Consider the following 9,292-nt stretch of genomic DNA (forward strand, 5'->3'; position numbering starts at 1 on the left):
ATTGCAAGCCCGAGAAGTACTATGACAGCATCATGGAGGGATCCCGCCTTGTGGCGGAGCAATGTGCCAAGGATATCATTTTCCCATGAAAACATTATTTTATCCTGTCCTGTAATATGGAACGAGGTCTTAATGTAATATAATGTTTGTTATTTAAAATTTTACCTCCTGTGCGGCCGTTTTATGAAATATGAGAGTTGGCCAGTCGTCGACTTCTGCCCCCACGTAGCTAGTACAAGGGTGTTTGGCATAAATCTAAACACTCTTTATCCAAATTTTTGGTCCTTCAAGGAGGTGTTCAGCGCAATGAACAAGGCAATCGAACTATATAGCTTTATCACCCTCACTTAGCCATAGGAGCTCTATAATTTTAAATTTTGGCGTAGCCCCTGGTATTCGGAAGGCCGAAGTTTGGGCGCTATACACGCCTAATCGGACAAAAACCGATTCCTCGCATAAAGCGGAAAAAATCTCTAACGATTTGAAGACCTCTCGAACAGCTGACCGGCTCTCACCGCATCATGACAGTCAGCTTTCGGCTTTCTCTACCGAGGTGCTCGTCTGGAAGAACCGGGACACAATCGCAGTAGTTCTCCCTTTACTACCCTAGCCGATATAGAAGAACGTAAGGTAGTAAGCAAGAGCCGGGAAACCCAACTATTTACCAAAGACAATGATTCGGAGCCGATGCATATAATGCTATAAGTTCGGGGTGCCGAACTATACTGTTAAAGTGTTCAGATTTTCTTGCCGTGTTATGGGGTGTAATGAAGCCCCTGGTGAATTAAGGCATACCAGAATGTATGGGTGCAATTGAAAATAAATGGACAAGGAAAAATTTAAGTAATGGGCAAATGCTGCAGATTATTTTTCATTGTAAGTTGATTGATACGTCAAGGCGTATCTGTACAAAGTAGTGCAATAAGCAAACAAGGCTATTTAACATGCCACGACCAAGAGCGAGCTGCGTGCAGGTATTTAAAATAGGTATGATGATCGTTAGCAAAGACCACCTAGGTATTCCCTTTTATGCTCGAGCCCCTAGCTTTCTTGGCGTATCCGTCCCGCTACGGGTCCGATGAGCAGGTTTATCAGAAAAAGGCCTCAACAAGAGAAGAAACCCGAAAGAAAGAAAAAAGGTGAAGGTATGCAGATCCAGGAGCGGCTGAGCCGCATTATGGACCGTGGTTTAGTGGTGCCTTTGTCTGTTCCCATGGTATTTTAAGTGCGTAGTTATGTACACGCGGCATGAATTTCACCGCTTTCTTGGGGATGGGACGAAGGCCTAATCGCTAGCTGAGCTCTGGATGAGCCGGATGGTCCTGTTGTAGCGTAGCATGGACCCGCTTAAGGGTATCTAGGGGCTTTATTGCCGAATTGAGGTTTTGCCTAAGAAGGCTATTCTGTACTTCTGTTGCAAGGGTCATGGTGTGTTCCTCAGTATGGAGGGAGTGTTCCGTATTTCCATTGACTGTTATAACACCGCGAGGTCCGGGCATCTTGAGCTTAAGGTAGGCATGGTGCGGCACCGCATTGAAACGGGCAAATGCGGTTCGTCCGAGCAGTGCGTGATAACCACTGCGGAAGGAGACGATATCGAAGAATAGCTCTTCGCTTCAGAAATTATCCGGGGATCCAAAGACCACTTACAGTGTGATTGAGCCCGTGCAGCGGGCCTCTACACCTGGTATGACACCTTTAAAGGTGGTTTTGGTGGGTTTGATCCTTGAGGGGTCAATACCCATTTTGCGCACTGTATCCTGATAAAGCAGGTTCAGGCTGCTACCACCGTCCATGAGGACGCGTGTGAGGTGGAATCCGTCAATAATGGGGTCACGCACCAGTGCGGCTGAACCGCCGTGACGGATACTAGTCGGATGGTCCCTTCGATCAAAGGTGATCGATTAGGAGGACCACGGGTTGTATTTTGGGGCGACTGGCTCCATCGCGTAGACGTCCCTTAGTGCACGCTTCCGCTCCCTTTTGGGGATATGGGTAGCATATATCATATTCACCATTTTCACTTGGGGAGGAAACTTCTTCTGCCCCCCTGTGTTCGGCGGACGGGGTTTCTCGCCATCGTCACTTGGTGATCCCTTTTCCTTGTTTTCAGCATTTAACTTGCCCTCCTGTTTAAAGACCCAACATTCTCTCTTGGTGTGATTGGCTGGTTTATCGGGGGTGCCATGGATTTGACATGGACGATCGAGTGTGCGGTCCAGACTGGACGGGCCCATATTGTTTCGTTTAAATGGCTTTTTCCGCTGACCGGACTTGGAGCCACTGAATCCGGCATTGACGGCCGTGTCTTCGGTGTTATCGCCATTATTTTGACGCTTGTGTCTGTTGTGTCGGGGCTTGCCGTTGCTATCTCTGGCTTCTGAAGTGCCCGATTTACTTGATGTGTTGTTGCTATGAGCTAGCCAGCTATCCTCGCCCGCACAAAAGCGAGTCATGAGCATCGTGAGGGCTGCCATGGACTTCGGCTTCTCTTGGACGAGGTGTCGGGCGAGCCACTCGTCATGGATGTTATGCTTAAAGGCCGCTAGGGCTTCGACATTTGGACAATGAACGACTTGGTTCTTTTTAGTTAAGAACTGAGTCCAGAATTTCCTAGTTGACTCTCCGGGTTATTGGATTATATGACTTAGGTCATCGGCATCCAGAGATCGGACATAAGTGCCTTGGAAGTTGTCAAGGAATGCATCTTCCAGGTTCTCCCAACTGCCAATGCTGTTTTCGGGCAGACTGTTCAACCAGTGCTTAGCTGGTCCCTTGAGTTTTAGCGGGAGATACTTGATGGCATGGAGGTCATCGCCGCGGGCCATATGTATATGGAGAAGGAAGTCCTCAATCCATACCGCGGGATCTGTTGTTCCATCATATGATTCAATGTTTACAGGTTTGAACCCTTCTAGGAATTCATGTTCCACTACTTCATCGGTGAAGCATAGGGGGTGTGCGGCGCCTCTGTGTCGGGCTACGTCGCGACGCATCTCGGGTAGAGCGGGTCTTCGGTATTCGGCCCGGATAGGTGTGTATTCATTATAACCGGCGTGGTGGTCGTTGTTGCGCATTGGGGCGCACCCTTGCGATCCATAGATTGATCTGGTCTGGCCTGCTCTGTTCTCCATGTCGTACCGCAGGTCATGTGTGTATCCCCGAGTTGTTGTGTTTCTATTTGTTCAGTGATGTGGTGTCAGCTGGTATTCGGGCTGGATTGCCGCTTTGTCTTGACCACGCGGTGGTCGGTCGGCCGCATTATGTGCTGGCAGTGCTAGTTCCAGCGCCTCGTCATTGAATTGAGGTAGCAGTTTGCGCTTCGGGTAACTTTTGGTGGGCTTCGAGTCCATATTCCTCGGCTGCCAGGACCTCAATCCATCTATTAATGGGCAGATCTTGATCAGCTTAAAGCTGCTGCTGCTTCTTCTTCGGGCTCTTTGCCGTGGCTATAAGGCGGCGCTTGAAACGCTCTTGCTCAACGGGATCCTCAGGCATGATAAATTCTTCATCGCCGAGGCTCACCTCGTCCTTAGAGAGGGGCAGGTCATTGCTGTCTTTCGAGTCATTGTTCACGGCCTATTTGTGGGGGCTGGCTCGCCAATCTTCCTGTCCAGCCTGTTCGGAACTTGGCTTGGCGGGGTCTTCATTGTCTTCGGCATCGTTCGTAGTGCTATTCTCTCTTGTGCTGGTATCGCTATTTTTACCATGGCGTGATTTAGAGCGGCGCCGCTGACGTTGACGCTTGGACTGCTTCTTAGGAAGTTTATCCTCAACTAGATCTTTTATGTCATCACCATTGTCTTCTTTGGGTGTATCGACCATGTATATATCGTATGAGGAGGTGGCTGTCCAGCGCCTTGTGGGCGGTGGTTCCTGTTCTTCTCCGGCATCGTCGTCCATACCGTCGATGTCTTCGGAGTCGAAGTCAAGCATGTCGGTTAAATCGTCGATAGTGGCTATCAAGTGGGTGGTGTGTGGGTAGCAAAGTTCTTCGTCGTCCGCTTCCCACTCAAGCCGGACATAGTTCGGCAAAGAACCTCCTGTCAAGGAGAGAGACTTTAATGAGTTTAACACATTGCCCAAGGGTGAGTGTTGGAAGATGTCCGTGGAGCTAAACTCTAAGATCGGCGCCCGGTCAGGTTCGATGGGTGTGGATACATGCAGTTCGGAGCCTATGGCCAGAGACGAGTCCGTGGTTCCGATGACACAGGCCTCATGGGAGGTCGGATCTGTGTTCGGCTCTAGCAACATCGAGTTCGCAGCCTCCGTGGCGAGGTTGAGCTTCTCGTCCGGGGATGGCGTGCTCTGCTCTGGATCTAGGGCCAGTGCGGTTACATGTGCAATCTCCCGCACACCCTTTGATGACAGATTTAAGTCGTGTTCATTATGGTGGCGGGGCGCAGCTGTCACGGGCTTGAATCCATCGAAGATCAAGTTTCCGCGGATGTCAATGGTGTAGTTCAGGTTTCCAAACCTGACCTGATGGCCAGGGGCGTAGATGTCGATCTGCTCCAGATGGCCAAGATTGAAGGAGCCATCAAACCTTATGGTGACGACACAGTGGAACTCTCAATGAAAGCACCAATGTCGGTTTCAAAACCGGCGGATCTCGGGTAGGGGGTCCCGAATTGTGCGTCTAAGGCTAATGGTAACAGGAGGGGGGACACAAAGTTTACCCAGGTTCGGGCCCTCTCGATGGAGGTAATACCCTACTTCCTGCTCGATTGATCTTGATGATATGAGTATTACAAGAGTTGATCTACCACGAGATCATACAGGCTAAACCCTAGAAGCTAGCCTATGGTTATGATTGTTGTTGTCCTACGGACTAAACCCTCCAGTTTATATACAAACCGGAGGGGGCTAGGGTTACACGGAGTCGGTTACAGAGAAAGGAATCTTCACATCCGAATCGCCAAGCTTGCCTTCCATGTAAAGGAGAGTCCCATCCATACACGGGACGAGGTCATGTATCTTGTATCTTCATAGTCCATCAGTCCGGCATACACATATAGTCCGGCTGTCCGAGGACCCCTTAATCCAGGACTCCCTCACCCATCCCCCCGCCGAACCAAAAGGGGCTCATGGCCCCATAGTTGGTTGTGGTTTCCCATGACATCTTTGGCGCGCCAGGTAGGGGGATTACTTGCGTGAACCCAGAGAGCGTAAGCAGCACATCATCTTCATCGCCATTTTCATCATCGATGGCTCCATCAACTATGGCACCCAAGAAGAATCCCGGATCCGCAGCTCACTCGTCCTCCTTGAAGGCCCCGTTGCCCGCGGACGCCCACATCGCGGGGACCGCGGGGACGCATGAAGTTGTGGACATTGCGGGGGACGTGGTCGATGTAGGCGGCGTTGTTACTGCATCCCGCGCGGCCGGAGCAGGAGCTGGAGGCACCGGGGAAGGACAACATCAGCAACATCCCAGCAGCCACGCTCCACGAGGTATGGGTGGAGCGGTTATCCCGTCTGCACCCCTCCACCCGACCTAAGGGCACAGCCGTAGTGGTGGTGCACGTTCCGGGGTGAATGGCAACTCTCCGACCGCTCCCGCTGCGGGCACGACCGTAGGGCATGCAACGCCCCTGGAGCGGGCTGACCCAGCTGCTGTGCCCAACAGAGCCGCTGGTCCTCAAGCGCCCCCACCTCGTCACCACTCCAGCCAAGTGGTTGGTTCGCAACAACGAGGGTACGGGGCAGTCTCTACCGGCACCATCAAAAGCCGAGCGACGCTACGATCAACACCGTCATCACCTATGCCAAGCACCGCCTCAGAGGCCATGGCGCGGACCCAACTACTGTTGAGATTTCCTCCGGCAACTGATCAGATGGATGTGTGGCGAGCCACCATCCAATGCCTGATTGGTTTCATCAAGGCAGGAGGATCACAGCAATCTGGCCCACCACGACCTACACAGGGGACAACAACGGCCCGCGCTGTTGGCCGTACTGAAGGGGCCACCCTCACGATGCAATCCTCACCGTGGCAACCAGTGCGGGAGCCACGCAACCAAGAACCCCACGACGTCTCGATGGCCTCATCCGACCCTCGAGTGCATCGAGGCCAATGGTGGGCCCCAGAGGATAGGCAGAGGGAAGGTGCGCACGCCACCATCGAGCAACGCCATGACACCCTCCGCCAGTCCGATGGGCGCGACGGTCCTGACGTCGATGAGCTCACACTTGGCAGGGGCGGGCACCTGCCTTTCGAGTTTGGGTGCCCCGCCTTCACTCAAGAGTTGCGGCAAGTCTGTTGGCCGTCCGCCCGCATGTTCAAGCCAGAGATCCCAGAGAAGTACGATGGGAGGCTAAACCTGGCAGAGTTCTTGAGCATCTACACCATAGCTGTTCAAGCTGTCGGGTGAAGAGATGAGAAGGTGTTTGCCAACTACTTCCCTTTGGCACTCAAGTCGAATGTGAGGTCTTGGTTGATGCACCTGCCGGAGAATTCCGTTTCGACCTAGGCTGACCTATGCCACGAGTTCATTGGCGCCTTCACGGGCGGCCATCAAGAACCAGGGTGGCCCAGCGACTTGCAGCTTCTCCAGCAGAAAGAAGGAGAGACTCTGCGGAAGTACATGCAAAGGTTCAACCGAGTCCATAGAAATATTCCAGACATCCACCCGGCAGTTGTGATAGCTGCGTTCCAATCCAACATGTGCAACAATCAGATACAGTCCAAGATGAATGTTCGGCTGCCCAAGACCGTGAAGGAACTTTACACCTTGGTGGATAAGTGTGCTCGAGTGGAGGAGGGGAGGAAACTCCCCGAAGAGGAAGATGGCATCGACATCGACTTAGAGGATGATGACAAGGCCATGAGTCAGAAGAAGAAGAACAAGAAGCGCAACAAGAAGCACAAGGATAAGGCAATAATGACCATTGAGGGATCGGGCACGCCTAGTACCGGCAAGAAGGCTAAGGCCGAAGCTCCCGGCAAGGAAGTTGCCGCATGCACCAATTGCTGGGAGGCTGCGGCAACCGAGAAGGCTAGGAAAGGTGATGGGTCGTACTGCAAGATTCATCGGACCAAGGGCCACGGTCTCCAGGAGTGTCATCAGGTTGAACAGCTCGTCAAGAAGCAGAGGGCTGAGTATGAGAAGCGTGATAAGGAAAAAGGTCAGAATGGCGCTGGCGGGAAGGGCTAACGCGGTGAAGCAAATCGCCCTGGCAAGGCTCCTCGGAACCAAGGAAAACCTGGCAAGGGTCGAGAGAAGGAGGATTACAATGACGAAAGTGTTGGAGGGGATGAAGAGGAAACAAGTGAACAGGAATTCCGGAAGGCCACTGATGCCATGTGCATTGACGTGGGTGCATCTCTGCACTCCTCTCACCGCCAACTTAAATAGTGGGTGCGTGAGGTCAATGCCATGGAGCCAACGGTAGATTCTCGGAAGCCGCTCAAGTGGTCATGCACGCCCATCATATTTGACGAAGAGGACCACCCTGACCGCACCACTGCGATAGGGTGCTTTCCGTTCTTAGTCTCACCAACAATCCGCAACCTCAAAGTCACAAATATGTTGGTTGACGGAGGGGCCAGGTTGAATCTGATTTCCCCAAAGGTCATCAACAAACTTCAGATAGCAGAGGAAGAGCTCAAGGTCACGGGCATGTTTCAAGGAATCAACCCAGACAGGAGTATTCCTAAGGGAAAGATCATGTTTCCAGAGACATTTGGGGGAGAGTTGAATTACCGGACCAAGAAGGTTGTGTTTGATGTGGTCGACCTCCCCCTACCGTACAACAGAATCCTTGGACCCTAGATCTGGCCAAATTCATGGCAGCATCCCATTATGCCTACAACACCTTGAAGATGCCAGGGCCGATGGGCATCATTTCTATCCCGTCCAAAGAGACAAACGTAATTATTTGCGTGGATAAGATGTACCGGGACGCAGTCATGTCAGAGACCGTTGAAGCCGCAGTTCCTGCCAAGGAAAGCAAAGGAAAGAAAAAGGCTAGCAGGGACGATAGCAAGGAATCCAGGAAGCATATCTCTTCAGAGTATGTTGCGCCTGTTGATGGCTTGCCCACCCCATGTGAAAATGTCCCAGCAGGGCTGGCTAGCACTGATGTTACTTTCACTATCAGGGCCACCCTTGATGACAAATAGGAAAGCGCGCTCCTTGCCTTCCCGCGGGCAAATATCGTTGTGTTTGCTTGGCAATCATCTGATATCCCCGGTGTTCCCAGGGAGGTAATCGACCACCACCTTGTTGTATGCTCACATGCACGACCCATCAAGTAGAAGGTCCGAAAGCAAGCCTTGGAGCGGCAGCAGTTCATTGCCGAGGAAATCAAGAAACTTGAGGTAGCTGGTTTGGTTAGAGGAGTACTACGCCCAACGTGGTTAGCAAACCTAGTGGTCGTGCGCAAAGCTAATGGGAAATAGAACCTTTGCATACAATTCACGGATCTGAACAAGGCATGCCTGAAGGACCCATTCCCCTTGCCGCACATCGACCTGATTGTGGATTCCACTTCCGGTGTCATTTGCTCTCCTTTCTGGATGCATACTCTGGATACCATCAAATATTTATGTCCAAGGAAGACGAAGAGAAGACCTCATTCATCACCCCATGTGGCACATACTGCTTCGTGTGAATGCCTTTTGGGTTGAAGAGTGGCGGATCCACTTTTGCAAGAGCAGTCCAGATTGGTTTTGAATCACAGTTGCACATGAACATTGAAGCTTACATGGATGATATTGTGGTAAAGACCAAGGACAGATCAACCCTCATCCAAGAGTTAGAAGATACGATTGCTAATCTGCGCAAGGTCAACTCACTACAAAAAAAAGACACATCTGTGACATTTTGGGCCGAACGATTTTTTTTCTGTCATACATGTGACACTTCTATGACGATAATTGTGACAAAACCCATTATCATCATAGATGTGGTGGGCTCCTACTTCTATGACAAAAAATCATGACAGAAAATGGGATTTTCGTCCTGGGCGAGCCGGAGACGCAGCTGCATGACATTCTTTGGGCCGTCCATGATGGTAAAAAACCGTGGTAGAAGCGAGGGGGAGGAAAATTTCGGGGAGTTGCCGGTTACGGTGGGAGGTCGGGGGCCGAGCGATGCTAGTTTGTCTCGTACACGTACGCGCGTGTGTGCGAGGCGCTGGCTCTAACTGAACCCGAGCGAGGCGTTGGGCTCTAACTGAACCCGAGCGATTGCACTGCAGGCAACGCGTTACTGAACCCGAGCGATCGATCGATGGTTGTTAACTGAACCCGATGGAACGATTCCTTCGCTACTGCTGCTAACTAAAG

Source organism: Triticum aestivum, chromosome 5B (genome assembly GCF_018294505.1).
Source record: "Triticum aestivum cultivar Chinese Spring chromosome 5B, IWGSC CS RefSeq v2.1, whole genome shotgun sequence".
Taxonomy (NCBI): domain Eukaryota; kingdom Viridiplantae; phylum Streptophyta; class Magnoliopsida; order Poales; family Poaceae; genus Triticum; species Triticum aestivum.